General features: G+C 37.9%; 1 protein-coding gene across 43 annotated transcripts in view; it reads right to left on the minus strand.

Moving 5' to 3' along the window:
* Positions 1–27,840, minus strand: part of NRCAM (neuronal cell adhesion molecule) — a 156,493-nt gene that overhangs the window by 89,285 nt on the left and 39,368 nt on the right. For all 43 annotated transcript variants that reach the window (XM_065835974.2, XM_065835914.2, XM_071803252.1 and 40 more), the window contains exon 2: positions 15,964–16,058. The gene's annotated coding sequence lies outside the window, so the exon portion shown is untranslated. The remainder of the gene's footprint in view (positions 1–15,963; positions 16,059–27,840) is intronic.

A 27,840-nucleotide genomic window follows, 5' to 3' on the forward strand; every position in this document is an offset into this window, starting at 1 on the left:
TAGCTCAGCTCTGTTTAAACTGAGATTATTCTTCCTGCCTAATATCAAAACTTTGAGTTCTCAATCCTCAGGCTTACACACGCTAGACTAGGTTCCACAAATCCACCTGACAAAACCAGAGCCACTATCCCTAACTGTTCAACAAGTTATTTTGGATTCTGGTCCACTACTATACATCTCTGCCCAATTTAATTTAATCGCTACCATGCTATGCGTTCTGTAAAGTTAAAGACAAATGTCCTCTTCCAGCTGGCTCAATTAGTAAAGGAATTAACAAGATTTAAACAGGCAAAATATCACATGAGTGATTTAGCTGGCTCTCACAGGAAGGCAATACCCATCAGCAGGGAGAAAGGCAGCGAGACTGACAGGCTGTGAGATCTTTTGCTGGCCCAGCTGTTTGAAGAACACCCATCTGTCTACATGCTATCTTGAGAAGTCACCATGTTAGAAAGCAAACTACACCAGCACAGGATGCTTTGCTCCTTCAGCCATTCCCTACTGCGAATGAATGGTGAAGAATTATGGTATCACAACAAGCACTGGCTTTGTAACTGCTGTTCAGTGATAATGTCCAAATAAGGGCCACGTGTATCTGCTCTGTGGAATGTCACATACTGTGTCACAGAAAGCTTTTCATATTTTGTCATGGCCACTTTCCTTTCAAATTTTTAAGTTGGAAAAAAGTATAGACATCTTTGTATGGATCTTCCTACCTGTGTAGGCTAGTACAGATGAAAAGAGCTTGACAAAAAACAACTAGAAAGGTAAATTAAATAATCTTAACATAATTTCATTAGTTTTCATACACCATTACAAACACAATCCCATAGTAGATACCGAATGACAATGAATGATATCATAACTTAGTAGTGACAATAGGAATTCTGCTGTTAAATTCAACACAATTGCATCCAAACATGTTCCTCAAATCAAATAAGGTTATTATCTGGTCTGGTCAAGCACAAGTACCAAAGGTGCTCCACACCCTGGTAGAAAGTGGGTGCCTCCTGGAAACAAAATGGAGGTTATGCTGAACTAATGTGCTTTAAATTCAGGAGAGGAGTACAGGTGAAATAATCTGCTTTCCTGAGGCCTGTGAGAAGAGAGCAGGGTGTAACGGAGAGCCTGAGAGAACAGGTGCTGTGCAAACCACATCTCACAGGCTCCACAGAGAAGCTCCTGTCAAATACAACATGCCACAGGCAGCTATAGTACTAAACAGACAAGGAAGGTAACTGCATGCCTCACGGAGATGAGTGCTGACTTCTGTCAAGGTACAAATGCACATACCGCATATTGCCCTTACAGTCTGTGTCCTAAGCCTGTGTTCTCTGTAACCTTTTTCTCATATGCTCACTTCTCTGTGCAGCATCTCTTCTTCTTGAAGGCTCCCACCAACCCAAGATCTGTGGCCTACAGCACAGACCTCCACTGAACAACAGGTGTAGGAGAGGAGCTGAAGCTTTATAAGAAGAAACGTGCTGCAGCTGCAAGAAGAATCCTGAGTGAAGGAACATTTGTTGTTACATCTGCAACTCAGTGTTTGTAGTATTTTTTTATTTGTATTTTTCCAGGGAAGAAAACCTTTTTCTTGACTGGCTAGGTCATTCCTCAATGGATGTTATGCAACTAAGGGATATTCAATAGCTTGATGATGAAGAACCTGTGAATATCAAATAGTCCACGCGAGCCACAAAATCCTACACAAACACCTTGGACCAAAACCAGAAATAACAGACAAAGGCTTCCCAGCAGAGAACACGATAAGGACATAAGTAACTAGCTCCAGAGAAGAAGTCACATTGTTGGTTTGGTCATCTACATTCCATATTACACTGAACACAAAATAGACAGATGTCTTTGCACAGTATTCACAACAACCAACAGTCTCAGGAAATGTCTATCACAGCCAACAGAATTACTGAAAAATTTTAAGTTCTGTCTCTCTCTTGAGAGTTTGAAGTACTGCTATATCAGCATGAAACCAGAAATCAGAGCTGAGAACTTCTTGTGCCGTCATGAGACCATTCCATGACTTTGAGTATGGCAGAAGGGTGCAGCAATGCTTTGCCCAGTACTGTGGTAATGCAGCTACGGAGCAGGAGGAAAGCTGTAGGCTGGGCTTTCCCAGTTCAGGTCTAAGCTAGCAAAAGGCCATAATCATGAGACCTTTGGGAGGTATATTCCTCCTGAAGCTGGGCCATTGTGCAGTCAAGGAGACATAAGTAACGGCTTCTACAGAGTATATACAGCAAGGAAATAATAGTAGTACTCTATCTTCTGAAATCTAGGTATCTCCTTGTGTAGGGTTGCCCCCTAATAGGAACCCTATTATCTGATACACTAATTGCTGTTTTGTGGAAGCTATTTCTGATGCTCAGAGAGTGCTCAGTCCCACTTGGTAAAGACTAGACCCTGCTATAGCGTGTTTGTGAGAAGAATAAAACTGAGCATACTCCTTGGATCTTTAAGTAAAACAGTTACATCAATAAAAATATCTTTATTCAGTTTGATATGGCACAATAAACCTTCAGAGGTTTAAGGAAGCTTTATGTGGCTCTTCCCTTTCTAAGTACTAAAGTAATTTTCACATCTTCATAACAAAATGCAGTTCCTTAAATCGTCTCCAACGTCACCATTCTTTCCAGGCCCTCCAAAGATGTGGCTTTAAATTAATACATGGATCTCATTTCAGTTTCAAAGCACATTGTCTAAATCTTGCAGTAATGCTGGGAAAACACAAGGATGGTCATGACTGTGTCAGTCAATACAACACACTTATTTGTGGTAAGACTCAAACATCATTGTTTTAATAGAATTCATGGGCCATACACCCTTCCCAGTTTTCCTTCTTTCTTCTCAGTACTCCTGCAACTTCACACAGGTTACCTGCATGATTTTTGTGACAGCCTTATGAAGAATCAAGCTCTCAAAATCTTTTTCATAACTTACTTTTGGAATACCAGCAAACAAGCACCAAACACGTCTAGAAGACTACTTTGGTTTTAAAAAGAACAGGTATGGATCCAGTTTCCCTACAGTTTAGGCACGAGTTACTAAACACTTTCTGCATCAGTGCCAAAAAATGAGTAAAACAAAATGCCCCATCAGCTTTTCTAAACTTGCGTTAATTTTCAACTGACTGAACAAAGCATAGTTCTGTAGTGAGCAAACTGACTTTACAAAAGCTTCAGTTTAAAAAGCTTACCTATAAAGTACGTTAAAAACTGATGATAGCAGCATACACATGAAAAGATTGAAAATCACAATTGTATTTCATACTAGATACTGTTTGGAGGGAACTGTGTAAGGAAAGAAGCCAAGACTCAGTTGTTAACACAGAAAAATAACTTTTTATTGTTCCCATTAAATCCAACAACCACTTTTAACATCTGCAGGTTGCAGGAATATTTTGTGTCTTCCCAAAATTTTCTATCAACTAACTGAATTCATCAACATTTCACTAACGAAAGACCCAAGTGCTGCACCTAAAACACATTTTCCACATTCCTCAACCATCTCATTGTTCTAGTCCCAGAAAGAACAAAACACTGTCTTTACTCTTTCAACAGCAAACAGTGTGCTAGCTGAATCGATGAGACATGGAGAAGAAAGATGGAAAAAAATGCTAATATATACTGTAAGAAACTTAATCCATTTACTTTGCAAGAACTGAAGCTGTTTAATTCTCCAGGGCTCTGCAAACAGTCCAAGGCAACTCATACTGTCCATCAAGCACGTGACTAATTTGGAAGGATGGCTGCTGTATGTTATTGCATATCACCATTCCAGATACAGCTCTATTACATGACTGTTACAACTGCTTGAAAGACATTAAAGGATGGACTCTGCCCTTCTGCAGTCTGCTGTTCTCGATCTGAAGCAGTTTCAATACTTTTGAAGCTGCATGGCCTGAGAGCTATGGTTTCACATAGAGGTCTGGAGACACTTGTCTGAACAAACTAGTAGGAAGATACGACAGTCAGTGGTAGGTTATTTTAAAATACCTGCAGGGTTTAAATCTTCATTGCAACATTCTTCTATTTTCTCTGGCTGGAAAACACCCATTCCTGCCAACCAACCACCCATTTTCCTTTGAAGTACTTCCTGAGAATTTAATTGCCCAGTGAATTGCTAACAAAACTTTCACGTTGTAAACCAGCCCTGAGAGGCTCCAGAGGGAACAGCCTGAAATATTTAATTCATCTGTCACAGTCAGTGAGGAGGGCAGAGGTACTCTACAGACCTCCAGCCATAAAAATCATTTTTGATTGGACCACATTCATTGAGCTGAATACAGCCATACACTCAAAATTCCTGCAAGACAGGAAATACTAAGATTAAAACAGAGTAATTTATTTTTTAAAGAAAATGCCAAATAGTTCAGTAAAGATCCTAGAAGTGCTGACATCATTTTACAATATTGTAAGCTATGTACCTCATGCAGTTCTGGAAAATCTGTTATCTGTCAGAAAGATGGAAATTGAGATAACACTGAATTGCCGTAATGCCTATGAATAACCTGTTTATTTTTTGTTGTTTGGAAGCAACTGTTTTACAAAAAAAAAAAAAATTCAGAAAACTCAAGATTTGCAAACTATACTCAAGCGTGTTAAGGGTTTTGGAATACATTATCACAAAGGGCTGACATTAACTGTGTTATTTCATTTTTAATTTAAGATAAGCTTTTTACACACAAGTTCATGCTAAAGATATTAATTCAATAGTTCAACAATTATTTCTTATGTTTTATCTCTGCGTTTTCAGACAATTTCATTTTACTGCTCTACCGACTTCACTGAGAAGCTTCTCCCATTCAGTGCTTTGTAAACTTTCCATCTACTTGAGCACGTCCTAGCAACAGAAAAAACAGAGCAGCAGCCATTAAAAGATTTGTAAAGAGGGTAAATTATTTAGGAGAAAAAACGGAAACAAAAATATTTTGGAAGCTCCAATCTGTGTACCTCTGTATTCCCCTGATCTTTGTATTTGACTTTTCTATCACTTTTTAAAATACTGAAATATGTGTACAGTTGTAGGATAAAGAAAGAAGACAGTGATCAAGAAGGGGTCTCTTAAGCTGTAGCCCTCCCCCCCAAAAAAAAAATTACCTTGAAAGTTATGACACTATCAAAAACTGCATTTCAAAAAAAAAAACTGCAAACAAACAAAAACAACAACACACCCCAAATTGGATTTAATTGTATTTTACTTTTTATTTTAAAAGTTCAAATTGTTATCAAATTCTGACTTAGTCTTCCACCCAGAAGTGGACCTCCCAGCCCATTAAGGCAAATCTGCTTTTACTCCTGTGATTCTGTACAGTGTCTGCTTGGGTTTCTGAGAGTAAAACTAAACAATACAAGTTGAGTTTGGAAGCCATGTTTATTAATTATCCTCCAAGAAATGTTAATTTAAAGAATCAGGGGTTTTTAATATGGTTTCTACATTTTAACCTCAGTTAATATCTCTGAAAAAAAAAAAAAAAAGAGCATTGTTTGTGCAGAAAAATATAGCCCTTTCCTTCATTACCATCTTTGGCCTTTCTTGTCTTTAAATTTATCTCTGTATTCCTATCACAATAATATCCTTACAGAGCATGTACATTTGATTTTTTTTAAGGCGCAACCTGGATATTATCTGATCACCATGAATGCTCCAATGCCAGAGTCACGGTATTGCTTACAAAGTTGGTGAGATCTCTTGTGTCCTGTTGAATCAGCCTGAAAGAATCTCTTGATTAAAACAGATACAGAACATGAGAGGTGAGAAGGTGGAAGCTTTGGTAAGCTTTTGGTCATGTCTGATGATGCGAAACCAATGAGATTTGGAAGTATATATCCAAGGTCGAACAAGGTTAAAAAATGGCTCAGAAATGGTCTCATCTCAAGAACAGGACAGGTTGACATCTGCTGAGAGTTATCAAACATGTACAGCATCTGTTGACGCAAAGGACACTTTGTAGGTTTACAAAAGCAAGAAGTACCTCTTATGTCTGGTAAACATGGTCAAGAAGGAAAAGGGAGACAGGCAGAGAGACAGAGAAAAAAACATAAAAGTCAGGGAGATCCTCTGATCCATTACTGATTGGGTTTTCAATCTTCCCTTGGTACCCAGAAGGGAGAAACTGTCTTATATTCACAGAAACCTTGTGGTTTCAAGATTACATATCTCTGTCTCTTTCACACACAGTGAAATGTGTGCTGTTCATAGCAAAGAGTTTTAATAAACTGCAAAGATCTGGCAGGAAAAACATTTGGCATTGATCCCTCCCTTGCAGGTATAAAGTTCATTAAGAAGAATCTCTGTGTTAGGCTTGTCTTGAATGGAAAGCAGAACCATTCCCACTGAACACATCAATTCTTGTTTATCTGAAATCTACAGGTCTACATACTATACCAGAACTCATATATAATATAGCATGGGTCAGAAATGAGAGACATTGCATTTCTTGAGTTACAAAATGAGATTCCTAAAATACACTTCTTAAAACATTCAAAAATCTTAACTATTAGTATTTCATTAAAAAAAAAAAACAAAACAACTGGTACCCATATATTAGAAAAAATTCTGTGACCTGCTGCTAGACTTACTTATAGCCTTAATCTTCAACTGATGAGCACCTCTGACTATTTTCCTTTCCTACATATCCTCAGTCAGATTCTTGCACTATTATCTGAAACACCATCGGGTAGCAAGAAATAAAAAAACCACAAGAATGTCTTTGGCCAGGCTTCAAACGAAGGAAAGAAAACTACGTGCTGCAGATAACCCAGACACTTGGGAGGCTGTACAAAGAAAAACAGAAAGGAACCTTTGCTCATAAAATATGAAAATTAAAATCTGGAAATAGAAAAAATCAGCTTTCTACCAGAAGGTGCAATCAAAGAAAGAGTTGGGATTACTGGTCACAGGACACAAATACAAAACAATGTCTGAAAAACTCACGTACCTGCCTGCAGCAAAAAGCTGAACATTAGTTATCTGTCCAAACTTCCATCCACAGAAAACATCTGTGTTGCTGGGACGAAATTTCTCATTTTGTTTTGCCAACCATATTTTACAAATTAGACTAAAATATGAGAACCCCAGTAAAGCTAAATTGTTACGTTAAAGTTTGATCTGACCTGCTTGTAGAGGTACACATGACACAGGCACCAGCGAAGGTGTTACTTGTACACCAATACTGTGATCACAAATAGTGATCGCAAAAAGGAGCAAGAGATACTAACATACTTGCACATACAGCATCGTGTTGGAAGCCGTGCAGAGGACGAGGAATAAATACAGCTTCCTCCTTGTTACTCTTAACACTTTAAGTTTCAGAAGATCATCTTGAATTTACTCAGGAGCAACTGAGGCTCAGAAAACATAAGCAATTCAGACCCTAGTGAATGGGCTGATATTTCTTCCCAGGGATAGCACAACAAAATATTGTTCAGGATTTGAAGACTGTTGCAAAGTAACGATTAAAGTCCATTTAATGGAGCAATTACTATTATTTTCAGGAGTAAATGACCTACTACCCATTCCGCACCTTCCCCTGGTGTTACTATATGCTTCTGATATAGGGGAACTATTGACAGAATGATTTTCGGGGAGCAAAGGCGAAGGGGGAATTTAGTTACAACTCACTACTTGCCTTTTTCTATCTTAAGCACAGATCTAGATTTGTTAGCCCCTTACATTCCAAGGTTCTCAGAAAAAAATCCATACATTCCAGATACATCTTCACATACTACCAATTTGTAACACCGATAACACAATGAAGAGATGAAGATGTAGCTCAATCAATAATGCACAAATGACTGCTGTCTTAAAGCTTTTAGAACATTATTTCCTTGAAACAAACAGGATACTATTAAAATGAAGTGTTACACTGTATCAGTCACTTAAATATTCATGTGCATTTAGATATAATACACTCCTGTTCCAAAACACTAGAAAAACATTCAGATAATTACAGGTTATCTATACAAAAGGACATCAGTCTTCAACAAAGGCTGAAGCCCTCCAGATATTAAAATGCACTGTATTTGCTGCCTTTATTACATCCATTACATTTTATTGATGCATAATTCTGTCCAGATCATCCAGTAATATTACGTCTATTCATGACATTTACTAACTCTTCTATAAATATATAATAAAAGCAAGAAACTACATATTTTCTTCTTTTATTATAGAGAGTAATAAAAAACAGTGACTTAAAAAAACAGTTTATCCCTCTCCATGTTGAACTGTTATCCTCTGTCATTTGTATTCTGCTGTAATCCATTCCAGTGGTCTTTTCCTAATTGATTTTGTGAGCTCATCTTTTGTGTCATACAGTATCACAAGTTTTTCTGAAATCTTTATTACGTCCTTTGTTTCAGCTTCCTTGTTTATTACTACATACTCCCGCAAATGTGAGCATGAGCTTACATGCTGGCAAACCATTCTACAAAAAAATAAGCATTTGCAAGCCTTCCACATGACAGACTCAGGGAAAAATGATGTATTCTGGGATTTTGTTACAAAAGGTCTTGGTATAATACAATGCTGCAGTTTTTCTCATTACTAGGTTTCTTGGCCCATTCCCCATGTTAACATGCTCTATAAAACACTTGGTTTTATTTAGATTTAAATTAGACTTGAAACATGCAAATTTAATGCTTCCCAACAGTATCGTAGTATTTTATGAAGTACTGAGTCAGGGTAGTGCAAAGGCTTTTGTGCATTCCCAGAACCAAACTCTAAGGTCACAGAGGAAGGGGAATTGCAGAAAATACCCAGCCAGACTTCCACAAGTTACAGCAAGGAAAGTTTCAATCAAACTTAAATAAAAAATTATCCAAGGAGAGCAGTTAAGGACATACTAAATTGCACAAGGATGCTGTAGAATCTCTACCCTTCGAGATTTTTAAATCTGAATAGGGAAGAGCCCTAAACAATCTGCTCTGACTCTAAAGCTTGTCTTGCTTTTAACAGGACATTGGACTGGATGATTGCCCAACCTACCAGAAGACATCAAAATCTGAATTATTTGTTATTCTACTAACACTATAGATTCAAGAGTCTTTAAAGATCAAATGATGTATATATGCCATATAGAGTAGCTGCAATAAGTAAAATCACGTGCATAAATTTCACCTAAGCTTCCGCTGAGGCATCGTTATTTTATGGGGGGAAAACTAGTAACAAAACTATACAAATCTCTCTGTCTTCCAAACTTCAGGAGAACTTCAGTCATAACTTATATGCACTCACATAAAAAATTCTTCCCTTGGAGCTTAAAAATTTTGTTTACTGTTGGTCAGCTTAAGCTTTTGCTTTAGTCTGTCAGATTTGTAAAACCAGTTTATGGTAACCTTTATTGCTTCATTACCTTTCCTCTATCCCCCCTCCATGTTTCTTCATAAAATAAACATATGCACAAGCTGGTGTTAATGTATTAGCCAGGAGAAAACTAAATAGAATCTAGTAGTTGTTCTGTAATTAAAGCAGGATCAGCTACAGGGACTACTGTCAACCACTGAGAAACTTTCAACTAAAAAAAGAAAATAGTATCTGTGTTAAAGAGAGTGCCTTATCTTGGTTTTTGATCCTGTTTCTATCTAGTGACATAGCCATAACAAAACAGGTTTGATTGTACTGATTTAAAAATATGTAATTGACTTCACCAATGTTCAAGGTGGTTTAAATCACACATCTTACTGATCCAGAAAAACACTACTTCCCAAGATCCCACTGAATAAATTTTGAGTTGTGAAGTGTTTTCCAGCTCAGGAAAGCTTTCTTACTACTGGATCTGGCATGAGTATTCAAGAACACCTGGTATGTGGTTTTCTTTCCCAGTTTGTACACTCATCAGTATAATATTTTAAAATAAAACTCTTTAACTACAAGCACTCTTATAAGCTAGCTTTGAAAGATAGAAAAAGTGCAGCTATGGATCTCTGGAAAGCAAAGCTTTCAAATCATTTGGTCATACTGAGACACTCAGGCACAAATCAACCAAAACCCAGGAGGTTCCCTCTGAATGTCAGGAAACACTTGTTCACGGTGAGGGTGACCAAGAACTGGCACAGGTTGCCCAGGGAGGTTGAGGAATCTCCATCCTTGGAGACAGTCAAAAGCCACCTGGACACGATCCTGGGCAACCAGCTCTAGGTAGCCCTGGTTGAGCTGGGGATTGGACCAGATGTTCTCTAGAGGTGCCGTCCAACATCAACCAACCTGTGATCCTGTAACCATGCATTTTGTTACAAGAGTCAGAACATTTGGAAATAAATATAGCTAAATGAAAATCTATTTTAATGGTGGATATGAATACTTTATTCTGATAAAAGAATCATGTATGGTAACAGCAAGGTACATTTACTTAATTTTCAAAGATCTTTACTGAGAGCTTTAGCTTTTTTCAATAGTTTCAATATCAAGAAGCAATACTAACAAAATATTTATCCTAAAGCTGCCCACTTTATAATAGCAACAATATATTTAAAAATGCATGCAACGTTTGTGAGAATGGATGCAACATTTTCAAGGGAGGAATAATAATCCTAACTTGATTAAGAGAACTGAAAAAAAAAATAACAGCTGAAAGAAGCAGTGAAATTCACAAGCTGAAGTTTCTGCAGCAGCTCACTGACTTCCTAGTCCCCCTCATTTCTACGTATTTCCCTGCTCTTTTTTAGCGCTTATGCACCAACTATTTTGTTGTGCTTGCACATGTCTGAGTGGACATACAGGTAGGCAGATGAAGCAAATTAAAAAAGAATTAAAGTTACCTATCAAACATTTTTTTCCTATTGATTAAACAACTGCTGTTAATTTAACTGACGTATTCAGGATCCTAAACTGAGGTAGAATAAATCCATGTCTCAATATTTGTGGTTGCTGCCTTCTGTGTTTCACAGTCTTAGTGGGATATTAGTGAATGCATAAGCAGCAAGGAACAAAAATAGGGCACTCAAAAATATTCCCAAGATCTTTCTCAATGGCTTCTCTTGCAGGAAGCTGCAAGCCCAGAAAGCTTCCAAACACACAGGAAAAAGATAAACAAACAAACAAAAAAAAAGAGAATGAAAACTGGTTTAATGTTTCTTTTCCTTTCTTTTCATTCCCTCCCCTTTTAAAATTATGTTAAAAAAAAAAAGTTTATTTATAGCATCTGTGGTTGTATTCACAATTAGAGCTGGAACTGACTCAAATTCACAATAATGCATGAAGCAAAAAAGTGATACTCCTGAGCCATCACCAAAAGTTCTTGTGAAAAGACTCTGTGCAGCAGTAACTGAGCATCTGAGGATTACATCTTTTCCTTACATGCTGTCTTCTTTTCGCATACCGAAAAAAATGACATTGCAAGAGACCTAAAAAAGGAACATCTGAAGCAAGAGGTACATTTAATTTAACTGGTTTACACATGATGAAATCAGAGATTGTAAAGTGAGGGGAAAAAAAAGATGGGAAAAACCTAACATTTTACATGAACACTACAATTATCCTAGAAACTATACACTTAGAATATTTGGGTGGGCTTTAGTAAAACTAGACTGGCTGTGATCCCTAAATAAGTTATGACAACTTCTGTTGAAAACTCGGTTTACCTGTAAATGAATTTATGAAAAACATCAGTATATTATCACTAAATAAAAGCTTTGGGAGGTATTTTTAACATAAATTAATTCATGCTTTTCCACAAAAGAAAGTAGCAGTGTTCCCTTTCTATGGTCTGTCATTTTCCAACCCATTAATAATGTTTATGATTTCTAGAGGGAATTTCTGTCACTTAAAAATACTTACATTTATATTTTTTTAAAATAAACTATTTTCATTCTCTCTTTGCTGATGTTAAGAAACTGTATGTTATTGAAATATGCTCCTTTTTTCCAGATGACTTCTCCTGTCAAGTTTCCTAAATTAACTAGATGATACGCCAGTCCTGTTCGAATGAGGAAATTTTTCACAATCAAATTTTACAGGAATATCATAAACTTGAAAAAATGTACTTCTGTTACTCTTATTATAAATAATTCCTCTGATTCCTACCCATGAAAACTTTTCTTTCTTCAGTCTGTTCATCTTATAGCAAATGGTGTTTTTTATCTTTATTTTTCGCCTCTCTCAGCAGGTCTTTTTATTAGTAAGGGCAGCAAGGTAGGAACAAAAGCAGTTGCCATATAAACAGTGTTGACAATAGCTATGTTGCTGACTTCATACCACTTAGAATAGTTTCAAACTTGACAACATTTAAATGTTTACTCTTCACACTTTTAAATACATACCATTAAAAAAAAGCATTATTTTAGAAACACACATGCAAGTCAGCCAAAGCAAAACTGACAATATTGTTTTCAACAAACCTTGAACTGGGGAGACATTGATTTCATGGAGCAACCCTGGTAGCAGCACCTGCTGAGACTGAGACACTCTGAGCAGAACAGCCCAGCTAATGGCTGACTCAGTGGATGACAGGAGAGCAGCAGATGTTGTTTATCTTGACTTCTGCAAGGCTTTTGACACTGTCTCCTATAAAATCCCCATAGACAAACTGATGAAGTACAGACTAGACAAATAGACAGCAAGATGGGCTGAAGTCTAGCTGAACTGCTGGGCTCAAAGAGTTGTGACCAGCATGAAGTCCAGCTGGAAGAAAGTCACTGCTGGTGTACTCCAGGATCAACACTGGGGCCAGTATCATTTAACCACTTCATTAGTAACCTGGATGATGGGACAGAGTGCACCCTCAGCAAGTTTGCTGATGACACAAACTGAGAGCAGTGCCTGACACACCAGCCGGTTGCAATGGCAGTCAGATGGACCTTAAAAAGCTGAGTAAGAAGCCAACAGGAATCTCATGAAGTTCAATGAAAGGAAATAGAAAGTCCTGCATCTGGGGAGGAATAACCCCAGGCACCAGTACAGTATAGGGGATGACCAGTTGAAAGGCAGATGTGCAGAAAAGCACCTGGGGGCCCTGCTGGACTCCAAGTAGACCATGAGTGAGTAACATACCCTTGCAGCAAGGAAGGCCAATAGCATCTTGGGCTGCATTATCAAAAACGTTGCCAGCACATCATGGGAGATGACCCTTACCCTCTACTCAGCCCTGATGAGACACGTCTGGAATACTGTGCCAACTTGTGGGCTCCCCAGTACAAGCAAAACATAAACATCCCAGAGTGAGTCTAGTGAAGGACCGCAAAGAGGATTATAAGATTGGAGCATCTGACATGTGGTAAGCCTGAAAGAGCTGGGACTGTAGCCTGGACAAGGGTCAGGGAGGTTTTATCAATGTGTATAAATACCTGATGGGGGCAGGGGTAAACAACACTTCTCAGTGGTGTCCCATGACAAAGCAAGAGGCAATGGGGACAAACTAGAAGAGATGGAATTCCATCTGAATAAAAGAATGCACTTTTCTACTGTAAGAGGGGTCAAGCACTTGAATCAGTTGTCCAAACAGCAAGCTGCTCTAGGTGACCCTGCTTTGTGCAGAGGTGGTCTTGGACTAGAAGATCTCCAGATACTCTTTCCACCCTCAGGTATCACAGAATCAGAGACTGGTTGGTGATGGAAGGGACCTCTGGAGATCATCTAGTCAAACCCCCCGGCTAAAGCAGGTTCACCTAGAGTAGATTGCACAGTAATGTTTCCAGGGGAGGTTTGAATGTCTCCAGAGAAGGAGACTCCACAACCTCTCTGGACAGCCTGTTCCAGTGCTCTGACACCCTCAAAGTAAAGAAGTTTCTCCTCCTACTCAGACAGATCCTCCTATGCTTCTGTTTGTGCCTGTTGCCCCGCATCCTGTCGCTGGGCACCAATGAAAGTAGTCTGGTCCCATCCTCTTGACATCCATCCTTGAGATATTTATAAACATTGATGAGATCTTCTCTCAGCCTTCTCTTCTCCAGGCTGAACAGACCCAGCTCTCTCAATCTCTCCTCATAAGAAAGATGCTCCAGACCCCTAATCATCTTTGTATTCTATTTTTCTTTGAGGAAGAGACAAAAGGTGAGCAACCACATCTGAGTAATACGGACTACAGACTTAATTTCACTTGTTTGCTCTGCACAGACCAAGCCTTCAATAAGATAAAACAGTTCCCTTGCATATCAGTCACGTATATCTGACTGCATTCTATGAAGGCAAGTTGTTTATTAGACTTAGGAAAAGCATCAGTGTGCAGATTCAACAAAACAAGTTCTTTTTCTCTCCCATACATTTCCTGGTGCCCAAGCCTCTAGGTCTAACCAGTACGAGAACTACCTAACACAGAGATTAAGACAATGTATTTGTTTTCTCCAGTCAAATAAATCACTTTGTTGTCTATTTCAATGACCATTTGCATCACCGAATATCCATCACTTTAATGGATTTCTTTGCCTCCCCTCCAGTCAGTACTCAAGTGGTAAAGCTAGTTTAACCAAAACAGGTTAATAGGAAATTACCCCTCTTCTTTCATAATGCCTGTTCTCTTGCATCAATGTATTGACATTTCTGTTCTACAACTGTAGGAAAAATGAGAGGAACCAAGAGAACATCACATAGAAAAGATAGAACATCTCACTCATGAGGAGCAGGTACCTGTGCACTGACCCAATTAGACATTTAAACACTTGTCACTTTGGAGCTGGCTGGTTGTCACTCATCCAAGCAGCCCCAGGGGACCTATTGTATGGTGGCATTCCCTGACAGGAGAGCTGGAGCTATGGAGGCAATGAGGGCACAGTGACAGGGTGCCAGGACCCCGGAGAGCAACAGCGCCAGCAGCAAAGCCAAAGAACCTCAGAGCTTCCTTAACTTGGTTACCATCCAAAAACCCTTTCAGAGTCTTCAATGGTTTATCTTTTTTTCAGAGCAGTCTAGTTTAAAAACCTTACAGTAACAGTTCTCTTTCAGCAAAGCTACATTTAACTCTTGAGTGACTAATACAAGAACCATTTCAGAAGAGATCACTGAAAGATTAAAAAAATCTCCATTGCATGGAGAGAATGCATTAAATGTTACTTTTAGTAATACTGCCGGCATATAATTCAGAAGTCAAAACGATTCAGTGCCTATCTCCTCCTTTCTCTGTTTTAAACATATTATTGATGTTTTCAGATGCTCCGTCCACTTGAACACAGAAATGAGGGATAAAACACTGTGCAACTACCCACGCCTGTGTACTATAAAAGATAGAAAAGGTCTGTTCTAGTAGACTGTATACAATACTGTATTCAAGACCTTCAAATCAGACTTTTCATTCAAAATAATCAGATATTAAAACACAGATGACTATTCAGCAGCTACTACTGACTTCAAGTCAGACTTTCTCTGTTCTCATGCTGAAAGATTTATGTAATTCAAATACAAGAGCAGGCCGGGGTTGGGGGAGGATTGGAAAAAAAAGAAGAAAAATCAAAGCTTATTTCAAAACTTCTAATCCAGGCATTTTAACCTTAGGACCTAAACCAAGAGAGTAAAGAATTCAGAATGTCCCCATCGCCAAATCTGTGCTCTATGCTAGAAGAATAAACTTCTGCTTTTTTTTTTTTTTTTGTAAAAAAATGTATCAAGTTCCTTCTAAGTCCACTTTTTCCAGACTCATTTTTCTACTAGCTGGCCTGTCTGGGCACCTGTTCTCTCCAGCAAGGAACATCAGAGATGATTAAGCCTACCTTCAACTATGTGAAGCTATGACACACTTTGAGCTGCTGTTGTAGTTAACATATTTGATCTGAGCCCTTCAGCTAAAGGTTGAGCTGACATTTTAAAAATGGTATTAATCATAAAGTGTTACACAAACATGGAAATGCAGGTAAACACAGAACACATTATATGACTACCCTGACAGTACTTAACAGAAATGGAATACAAAGATAGGAAATGGTTAAGTTTTTGGTTTTTTGTTTTTGTTTTTTGGTTTCCCCCCCCCCCCCCAAGTTAGCATGGGAAATTAAAATTTAAAGAGGAAAAAAAAAATCTTACCTTTGTACAAACAGCTTCAGAGCAAGGTGGTCTATGTCCTTACTTTTCCTTCTTTCTTATCCCCTGTATGACAGGTCTTTGTGTTACTGCCTTGCCTGAAAAAAATAATATACAACCTGAATTATTTTTAGAGGTCAATAATTACGTACAACAAATACATCAGACATGTCTTGATATAGCTGCAACGCTAAATCCAGTTAAGTCAAATAGAATGGTATTTTAATAAGAACTAATTTATATATCTTGAGCTGAGGAAAAACTAAGAAGCATTAAGAACAAAAGAAGTTCCCTAGCTTTCAAAATAATGTTTTGCAGTTAGGTCTCCAAAATAACACTGCCAATCACATCAGATCAGACCAGACCACTCATGTAGTTATCCAGGTTTGCTGTGTCATCACTGAAAAGAGTCAGAGCTTCGCAAAGCTTGAACAAGCCAAAAGAGAAGCCTAATCACTATTTCTAATGTTCAGTAACTTAACTTCAGGTCCACCAGGTACCTCTGCTTCCTCAGGATCAAACGCTTTGATGCTCTTTGGAATAGATGGCCAAACTTCTAAAAAGACATCTGCTGGAAGAGGTCACAACAGCTGACAGCAAACCTCTACTGCAGGAAAAGCCTTTGGTCACAGCACTTGCCCACAAAGAGAGATCCAGACATACAGCAATTTTGTAAACTGTCTGATCTCCCACTTCTTAGGAGAATATCCTAAATTCTAGTTGAGAGATAGGACAGACAACTCGCCCCTCCACCCAACCTGTACCCCCTCATCCCAACTGAAAGCACAGAACAAAAAAAAGAGGAAACAGCAGGAGAGGTTTTGTTTTGAATTCAGCTGCTACATTCTTCAGTTATGCACAAGAATTATGCCCTCACTTCCTCTCTTCTTACTCTTCGTTACTTGAATACCCCATTTTAAACAGATTTGAGGTTTTATTGAGAAGGAGGTTGCTTATTTTTCCATGGTAATGCATGTGTGGAGTTGAACTTGGAAGTGAGCAAGGTTCAAGTATGATAGTAAATTTTGAAAGTGAGCTACAAAAAGATCCTGAAGGTTCCCCTTACAGTCTTTTTATTGACAGTACGTGTTGCTCATCCGCAAATTCAGCTATGCTTGCCACTATATGCAGTCCTTATTTCAGTGAACCAGTGATGAAGGGAAGCTAACAGCAACAACTTGGCATCACTGCAGCACCTCTTATTTTATATACTGTACATGAAAGTACACATTTTATCTGTAGAAAAGTAATTCAAATTCACTGTTTACTTGTAACTGCAAATAAGCGCTATTTTGTAAGGTAAATCAGACTGCAAAATCTCTGCTTACAACAGTGATACCGTAACATCAATTTGATTTCCCATCAAATTGATAATGCAATTGTATGATTTCTTTCAGTATACTTTTAAAAGCTTTTTAATTGTTAAATTGGTCTGCCAACTGGCAAAACCCTAACTGTTGACCAGAACTCTTTTGTAGCTGTTTCTTCCAGTAACAGACACCACTTCTCACAAATTGCTCTTTATCATGCTCTTTCAAGTCAACTTGTTGCTCTTGCATAATAAAGCACTGGAAATAATACATTCTCTTTGTAACTTTGGCAGTTTGGCATATAGAATTTATTTACTATGGTGAAATTCACTTAAGTAATTCACTTCATTGCCTTCACCTCTTTTCAGGCACTCAAATCCCTCCCTACTCTGTACCTTTATATTCAGCTGGAACAGCTGCCTACAAACCAACAGGACCTTGATAAGCCAAAGTCAACAGAGAACCTGCATTCAGAACTGCAACATGCACACAACTCCTGGCTGACCAAACCACACACGTACAACCATGTTCACACATATTCTATTATATAAAGGTAATGGCTACATCTGCCCTGCCATTCAAGTGGCTTCCTAGTTGGGTCTGTCTACTAACTCACAGATAAAACCAGCACTCACAGTATTAGGCTGCAAAATCATCACTTTGATGGGCTGCAATGCAGTTCTCGTTATTTCAGATACTCTGAACTAAAAACACTAACTAGCAGTGTATTAGGCCTGCAGGAACATCATAGTACTCTGTTGAAATACAGATTAAATTGGGTGAGTATAGCCAGTCTATTTTCTAAGACGCTAATTGTCTAAAATGTTAAAATGTAGAAAGGGGCAGATCAGCCCTTGCCAACGGGCCTACCTTGATGACAGGAATTTGTCCCTATCTTGCTGTTATTACCAGTAAAGAACAGCTGTATCCTCAAGGACTATGTCTAGAAGTAAGGCATGATCCTAAACCCAGAGATGGCTTGTGTAAGACCTCGCATACAGCAAAAAAAAATAGTGCTGTTGACACTGCAGGGAACCTTTTCCCAATTTCTAACACTCATTAAAAGGAGGGAAAAAACCCTCAATACTCAGATTCCCTTACTCTTTTGAAGTAAACATGGTTATGCCATAAGATACATGGTTTCGGACACACTATAATGAATCCCAAGTTTCAGTGTTTTATTGTGAGAAAAAAAAAAGTGCTATCTGGGTAATAAATGATCAGAATATCAGTCTCTTGGATGCCTGGACTACGCACTTGCTGCTCCAAAAATAAATATTTGCTATAGTTCTTCTTGACATGTGCAGCTTTAGCCTATTTACAGTTCATGATCAAATTCCTTTGCTGTGACATCATTTATTTTCTCTCACAGTCTCTTAGGAAGGAACTTAAAAAAAGTTCAAAACTTCAAGGACATCACACCCATGAGGAGTTCTGTAAACCATGAACAAAAGTGCACCTGAACATCCAAAAATCAGCTCAGAAGGAATGAAGAAATAAAGAAGAAATCTAAGGGGTTTTATTTAGTTTTCATTCTTATTCACAATGCACATGAAGAGGATACATTGGATGGCTTGGTGACATGATCTTAAAGAAGCCAACAGATAAAGTCTTATATATTTCATTATAACCAGGAAACCCTTGTGTCCAAGAATGTAAATTAGTAACCAGATGCCTGGGTTCCAAAGCAAGAGGAGCATTTGCACACTTACATAAAAATAATGAGTGAAATAGTATAAATTAAAAAAAAAAAAAAAAAAGAAGGGGGGGGGGAGGGCAATAAAAGATGGTTTTTAAAAAAGTCTACAGATTAGATGAAACATGGTTTAAAATTTATTAGATGCATTTGGGGTCATGTAATGCCTGATTTTCTGTGTATTAGTTTAGTCACTAGCAAACTGTCAAAATGTAAAGCACACTTTCTACTTTTCCACTCCTGACTTGCCTACTGTGTACTTATTACTTTAAAAATTTGTGAAAGAACTAAAATTTACATCATATTGCTTTACAAACTTTTCTAGTATCAATATCCTTCAGACAAGTAAAGTTTAGAATGAAAAATACATAGATTGTAATACATAACTACGCAAAAAGTTCAAATGTAAAAAATGCAAAATATCAAAATTCCCTTTTTATTTTATAATTTGATTGGCCAAATGGTTTTCTACAAAATGTATTCAAAATATTCATTAAAAAGATAAGACACTTTAATGTTCTTAATGTAACCTTAAAAAGCAAGAGAGTGAGAGAATATGCAGCTTTCTCCTAATATCAATCATATATCTATATACACACATATGCAATTTAGTTTTTACTTTACAATACTGCAGAAAGTTATTGAATACAAAACACTTTCAGGGGACCTAGAAAAATATTTGCTTTGTGACATACAGAATTTATATAGCGTACTTAAGCACAGTTTTATGCAATCCAGGACTGCGGAGCTCCATTATTCACCCTCATGTCATTTCCTCTTTCAGAACGGAGGAGTGATGAGGAGCCCCCAGAAAAGGAGAAACTACCCTGGCGGTTGATGAGGGCAGCAATCCATCTTTTTGTCATATCTATGTTACTTCTAGTAGCGCTCAATCCCATCTGATTCTGACAAAGTAACAATGGAAAAGAATATCCTGGAAATACAGCAAAAATAACTATTTGTTTTTTTCATTTCTTATACACACATTTGCATGAAGACATTTCCTAAGGCAAGCAGTCCAGACTAGATTATGTTCAGATCTGTAAGAACAATGTGTTAATTTTAAACGTAATAATCAAACCAGAATATAAATGTCATCTGATCTTTAACACCTTGCAAAGTCATGCCCTGCCTCCATGGATACAAATCATAACTGCACTGCTTTCAATTGCTACACTGCTATCTGAAGTCAAACATTCTACTAAATTACATAGAATAGATTTATTCTTCTAAGGTTTAAATTCAATTTCCTTGTGTTACTTCCTTCCAATAAATCAAACTGAGGCACACAAATAGCAGCTGTGTGATTGAGAAGAATCAGAACAGACAAGGGAAATCAGCCATTACCTGGGCATATAGCTATACAGTCCTCTTAGTCCTCTTCCCGCTCCCCCTCCCTTTTTTTTTTCCCTTTTCTTTTTGTTAGTGAGGGGTAAGAATTTGTACCGTAGTCCCCTTCATGTTATAATCTTGACAAAACTCTGCTGCTAAGCCCTGCTGTTGCCAGACTGTGTGCAGAAGCACAGACAAGAGGAGCTGTTTCCAGCAGCCCCGTCGCTTTGTCCTCAACCCTCCCAAGCTTCTGTGTGATCAGCACAGGCTTTGTAGTTGTACAATAGGGGTTAAACATTTCCCTATATTTATTTACAAGCAGAGCTAAATCTGCTTAGCTGCACGAACCTTTTAGGAAAATGATGTCCCATGTATTTAAGTACTTTTCCATTTGTTTGTTTGTTTAAGGTTAATTGACTTCTATCAACAACAAAAGTTCATTTCCATTATACAGTGGATAAACAATGCAGCCATTAAAATCAGTGAAGATTTTTATCCAGATCTTACCATATCCACAATTTCCCCCTAAGCAACTATCTGCAATTTGCCTCTCAACTTAGAGCTCTAGTTTCATTTTTCCATTCATTCTACTTGATAACTTGCCCATGGGGCAACTCTCTGGTCTCCATCAACAGCATTCAAGAGGCAGATCGTGGCAAAAGCTAATTTTTGTGCTGAGTGGTGGAAATCCAGTACAAGAATGGAAATTTCAACATACTGAGAAATCAATGAAAACATTTTAGAAGAGCTGACTGTGCTCGCTCCCACTATTAAAGTCACCAGTTTCACAAAGCACATGAACCTCTGGACCACCTTTGTTGTCCGAGGAAACATCTTGAAGCAACACTGGTACAGAAGAGTGGCTTTTCTCAACTTCTAAAGAAAGAAAGCCTATTCAAAACTTTCATTTCTATTCTGCCACAAATCCAGACTTTTTTTTTTTTGTTAACTACAGTTAAAATGTTTCTAACTTTAGGGAGTTTCCAGCTTTTTACAGGTAGCACTCTAAGAATTCTGTCAGTATTAGTTCAGAACAATAACTTCATCTCATCCTTTGAAACCTATTCTCTTCTCAAGGCTTATTAGAACAATGCTTTTCTTCACAAAAGCGCAATTTCTACTTAAGAATCTGCTTCAAAGCAGATTGCCAGCAAGGTTCAGGAATGACTGCATCCACCTGACCACTTAAACTTGCCCAAACAGAACCAGAGTAACTTATTGAGCTCCCGCTTCACACATGTACCACGCTTCTAGAGCGGCTCTAGGCTAAAAATCTTAGTAAAACAGAAGTTACAATTACAGGAGATTTATTGTTGATGTGAAGATTTATCATCGAATAATACAGTGTTGATTAGGCAAAACCTCTGTCATTCAAAGTTATTGCTCCTTAATTGCACATTTAGCACTGTATATTCTAATGACAACAGATGACACGACAGTGTAAATAAGAAGCTATTTACCAAGCCACAAATGTGGCACAATATTAATCTCTTATTTTTATTTAGTAACATTTAATCTTGTAAAAGCTCAGTTCTCAAAAATCACTATTTTCATGGCTTTGATCATTCCTTCCAAAATGAAGTCCCAGATGAAAAAGGTAATTTTGCCAATAGAGTAGCTTAACTAGTAGCTCCCCTCTGCCTTTGACAGTGTACTGTATCAATAAATTAGCCAAAATATAACCAATTGAACAGATTTTTGTGTGTGTTTTTAACTGGGATTAAGTAGAAATTGTTCTTTGAATTTTAGAGCTGAATGATGGCAGGGCAGGGCTCATTTTGTCATCTGATTGACCAAGCCTAATCAGAATTATTTCTGCACACTGCTTCACTACAGCTGTAGAACGATTAAACACTAAATGCTCCGGAGGCCTGTTCCCTTTCAGCTTCCCACTGTGACTCCCACTTCTCAGCCCATAGCTACTCAATGGGCTACTGAAAACATTCAAAAAATGGAAGTGCAATATTTAATGGACAGCTCAAAACCCATAGCAAAATCTGTCACTTGACTGTCAGGACAGCCACTATCATAATAAATCAGACTCTTTGTGACGGAGACTTAAAAAGAAGCCTTTGAACTGGTTCTCTTACCTCCCAATACATTTTTATTAGGAGGTTTTCAGTCATAGTGACTATTTTTTCTTCAACAGAAAAAATCATGTCTGCCTCTGAAAATGTTCACTTAGATATGAACAATTTTTTGTAATCACAATATTACCTATGGCATCTTGGTTTACATCGTATTACCATTTTAGCCTCAGGAAGCCTTTAGACTAATATAACCATTAGGAATGCCTTACTGCACAATTTACATATTAATAAAACTACTTTTTAACCTATTGAACTGTTTAAGCCGAAAGTAACTGTGATGTGCACATATAGCACACAACTCCTTACTTTGAGATCTGCTCATTATAAAAGATGAAAAACAGGTTCTGAGAAATATCTTACAATTGCCTGATGTTACTGATTATTCATTCATCTCTTTTTTCATGCATTTTTGGCTTTTCTTTCCAAATGTCCTCAACTCTTTCCAAACAGATAATAATACTCAGGAAAAACCACAAATCATTTATGTTTTCTAAGGTTAAATTCATACTCCCATCAAAATTTAGCTAGTGTAATAGTCAGCTGAGATCTTTAAGCAGGTCAACAGCGAATCTCGTCATAGAGTTCAGCCCCAGCCGCTGACCCCAGACTATGGCAGGTTGGACTGGGCAAACAGATACAGGACCTGGGCAAACAGGACCTGGGATCCTTAATGCCAGAAAGACAGTGTGGTTCACACTTAACCCAGCAACAGGGCACAGGAAGACCCAAGATAAGAGACAGATAGGCAGGACAGTGAAGAAGGCAGAAGATTCACAATCATCAAACTATAATAAAATGGGCAGGTTGTTTCACCTGTTATTTTGGACACTAAATGTTTTAAAAGCTTCTCTATGCCTAAAAATTGTGACTGAAGTCACAGAAATATTATTGTTTTCAGAGTAAAGACCTACCTATTGAAAGGTATGCTTAGGTATATCATTACTTCCATCAAGTCTTCTGGCATGTCCATATGACTAAGACAGTATTTCATTTTGATTATCACACAAGTAGGCATGCTGGAGAGTTTTTTATTATTAGTACTGCCACTGTTTCTTTGTTTGAAAGATGAGAGTGAAAATACTTCCATCTACTACATGGGAATTTAGGGAATGCCTAGCCTTGACTTAGCTTTGTTCGCTGAACACAGTTTGATGGAATCCTCTATAATTATTTTTCACATTTTTGCATAAGCAATCTGATTTTTTTCTTTTTCCAGATTCAATTTCGTTTACTTCACCAGTAAAGATTGTAATTCTGTGTGCAAAAATAAGATCCATATAGTTTCCAGTTTCTTTATGAAAAATACCTTTAGGATTATGGAGTCTGAAAAGACTTTAAAGTGCAGATAACATGCAAAAACATAGCTTCATAGGCATAGCAAGATATGTAACTTGACTATTCACTCTCACCTGTGTATCCTCCTCCCAAAAAGTCATTCCAAATATTTGCATTGGTAAGCGAATTTTGAAGGCTATCTAGTAAGTTAAGTGCTACTATGAAGTGAAAATTGTGAAGAACAGGATCATGTGAAGATTTTAAAATTTATACATTTACTTTAAAATGTCATCATAACCACTTCTACTAGTTTTAGCTGTTTACCACTGAAATTTCATGGACTTACTTGAATTAAACCCATTGCTCTCACTTCCTCAGCAATAATTTATTCTTTTTGTTTGTTTGTTTGGTAGGGGGTTTTGTTGTTGTTGCTTGGTTTTTGTTTGTTTATTGGGGAGGGGGTGTTTTTGTTTTGTTTTGTTTTTCCTACAAACATACATAAGGATCTTCTATACCAGAACACAGCTAGTTATTCCTTACTACAGTCACCAAAAGTTTATGGGAAGCAAAGCAGGTTAAGTAATTTTAAATTAGACCTGAATAACCTATTATTGTTGTTTCATAATCACAGTAGCATGTCATTCTGATTATCATTCCTAGCCTTCTGTCTTCTTTCTATATTTTCTTGATGTCCATTGTACCAGCCAAAACTGGCTATTTGCCAGCTACAGAAAATCACTTCTCAGACATTTTGGGGATGCAAACTCGTACTGGTTCAATTTCTCTGAACCTCTTACAGGGAGAGACTTTGTTCCCACACATAAGGCATATAAGCTGTTTCTCACACGGAGAAGTTGTCAAGGAGAGTGAGGTTTCCCAGAAGTGACTCCAGCACGGCAGCCTGAAAAGAGTTCTCTTCAAATAACTCAAGGTTCATTCACTTTCTTATTTTACCAGCTATAGCACATACAGCTTAGTATTGCCACAGATTCAAGTACATGGGCTTTCTCTCTGCTTTCATGTTACTTTTTGATGAGGATGTTCCATAATAAGATTCTCAGTATTAACTGTAATTATACTAAGATTTTCTCAAGTACTGTTCTCCATCCTTTTTCACAAAGGAACAAATACTGTGCCCTTCCCCTTTGTGCACAGTGTCCTTGACTACTGGATGCTTAAAACAGTTTAAATACCTGGGTCACAGAGGCACTGTGTAAGTGTAGACAAATGTACGCTTCCTAACCTCAGGATGAGGAGATTTATCAGCAGCTAGAAAACCAATTGCAGCTTCAGGAACAAAACAGATTTGCTGATGCTACACTGCCTGTAGATAACCAGGGAAGAAATTACTGAAACTAAAGCCCTCCTAAACACATCTAGTGCATAGCCTAAATAAATTTACATCAGCCACGCAAAAAAAAAAGGAAAAGACTGAACAGAATCAAGCCTGAGGGAAAAGGGAAGAGGATAAAAGGAAGAAGACAACAGCAACAAAGGGAGGTTAGAATCTTGATTCTGGTAACAAACCAAAACCAACCAAACAGGAAAACAAAACCAAATCAACCATCCGGACACGCAAACAAACACAACCACCACAGAACCAAGATTCTGGCATATGGAGTTTTCAATCTATGCTCAAGAGTAGGAAAAACAACAACAACAACAAAACCCAGCATACAGTGAGCATTCTTTGGATGCAGAAGTCTTTTTGAGATGCTTCAGTTGCCCAAGACTTTTCTTTTTCTTAGTAAGGCGCATGTTGCTTGAACTTCTGCCTGTGACAGATGCACTATACCTGAGGCTGAGCTACCCACAGATCTGGCTGGAACTGGTCTCATTTCCACTCCTGATGTTCCTCTGTCCAACCTCATCTGCCATCACACCTAGAAGAATCCAAACTCAGTGTCTTAAACTTTACTTGAACGATCTTTAGCGCTCTACCATTCTTTCTCCACAACAGTTGGAAGAATTTAGCAGCTCTCTGCTCGAATTGTGCAACAGCTTGACTGACAACTTGATATTAAATTTATCCACCTGACACTCCTAAAGGGTTTTTTTCAGTATTTACACACAGACCACGCCTAGCATGCAAAAGGTCCAGGCTGCCCAAAACTCTGGCACAGCAGTGCTTTTCTTTATTACGACAGAGAAACTGCTGTATGGCAACGCTTTCTCCTTTACACATACTAGGACTGGCTGTCACTCACAGAGTCTTCAGCATTTTGCCCTCAGTGGCACTGCTGCTATAGAGAGACAGAAGATGATTCTCTCTTCCCCCTGCAGATCACATATGAGGAACAAAGAATACTGCCTTTTCTGCCCCTTTGTCCTTGTCGTCCTAAAATCCTAAAACACGATCAACAGGGATTTTCCTCGGAGACAAAAGATGTGGGCTTGAATCTACTTTGAAAAAGGACATATTTTGTAGCAAGTCTCTTCTCCAGCAAGTATTGCAATGATATGGCTGTTTGTCGGGAAAGGTACAAATCTGTAATAATTCAGTAAGTTTCAAACTTAAGAGCTTCGCTCAAAAGAAAACAGTGCCCAGCAGTAAAGCAGGGTCGGAAGAGAAAAACAGAGACAACTCCTGATTCTGTCTTTCTATGGCCCAGCTTGTCCCAGCTACATGCTGCTGTCCCCAGAGGGGAACCTTCAAGGCACCACCTACATTAGTGACCAGTGCAGAACCAAGTGGGAGAGATTGGTGTTACAAACTGAGCAGCTACAAACAATACCTGTGCACACACCCAGACCTGGCAGAGTTACTGTGATGTAGAAAGTCCTCATCTTGCTGTTTTCACCTATTTGCCCATTTTTAAAGGGAAAAGTTGTACATTCTATATGAATTCATTTCTGGGCATCATCTTCCCCAAACTCTCACTTGAAACCTGGTTTGTATTTCTGAGGCTAAACGATGAACATCTGGGGTCATCACACACAAAATTGTTCTTGAAGCACTGCAAGCTTTCCAATAGGGCAGAGACCTTTCATACTGTATGATTAAGACTTTAAGGTCACAATTTTAAAAAGTCTTTTTATCAATGATCCAATAGGTAAATTAATTTTGATGACTACTGATCTGCAAGGAAGTTCAATTGTTGAACTGGAGATTAAAAAAAAAAGTTTTAAACCATTCATTCCTGCAGTCTAGTCAGAACTGCATTTGACTTTAAATACAGTTGAATAATTTGCTACTACTTATGGGAAGAGAACATTTGATATTTTTCTTTTTAATTATACTCCCAATTTCAAAGCACTGTCTCTCAATGTGCCATTCACATCTACACAAAGACTACATGTTATTAATATTTTGTAAGTTGTCAAATGTAGTGCAGCAACTAACTTGTCTGAACTTGTGTTGCATAGAAGTAGTATTTCATTTTTAGGATAATCACTGAAAGAGTGTTAAGCAGTATCCACAGAAGCATAATGGCTTCTTCACCTCTGTAACAACTAAAAAACGGAAATATTTATATTTTCTTTAAAGACTGTGAAACTGTATGCCAATAGAGGTGAACTGAACAATAAAATCAAACACTCAAAAGATAGCTTCAGCAAGAAAATACGGTATGCAAATACTAACAGTGGAGGAAAAAAAGCAGTAGGATGTACAAGGTATACAAAAAGAAAGCTATGATTCATGTAGAGATAGTCACTATTAAAATATTTTAATGTGGAATTTTTATTAAAAATAATTAACATCAGATTCATTAGAGCCAAATTCCCACACATCTGATCTCACAGCAGGCGCAGATTTTGATTTGCAGGCACTACATGACTTTGTATTCTGTACAGTAAGAGATGAAATAGTCACACATTTACAAAAAAGGGCTTTATCACTGCTTAAGAAGCCCAAAGAGGTTGTGCCTTTTATTTTTTTTCTTTACTTCACGTATTTGTCAAATTACTTCCTACAGGCTTTTAAAAATAGCCTAGTAGTCTCCACAAGAACACGACCTTTGCAGAAGCTTGTTTAGCTGGTATCAAACAGCCTAATGAGCAGCAGATGCACTACTCTCCTGCAGCTCGAGAAGAAACGTGTCTGGCATCATTCCTGCACCTGGGAGGCTTGGGTTGCGAACTGTCCACTTCAGTTATTTACTATTTGCCTTCTGTACAACAAATCTGGTTTGGATCAGCCTCAGCTAGAACTGCTGCAGAGACAGAGCTGGAGCAG

This window comes from Patagioenas fasciata, chromosome 1 (assembly GCF_037038585.1).
Source record: "Patagioenas fasciata isolate bPatFas1 chromosome 1, bPatFas1.hap1, whole genome shotgun sequence".
NCBI classification, from domain to species: domain Eukaryota; kingdom Metazoa; phylum Chordata; class Aves; order Columbiformes; family Columbidae; genus Patagioenas; species Patagioenas fasciata.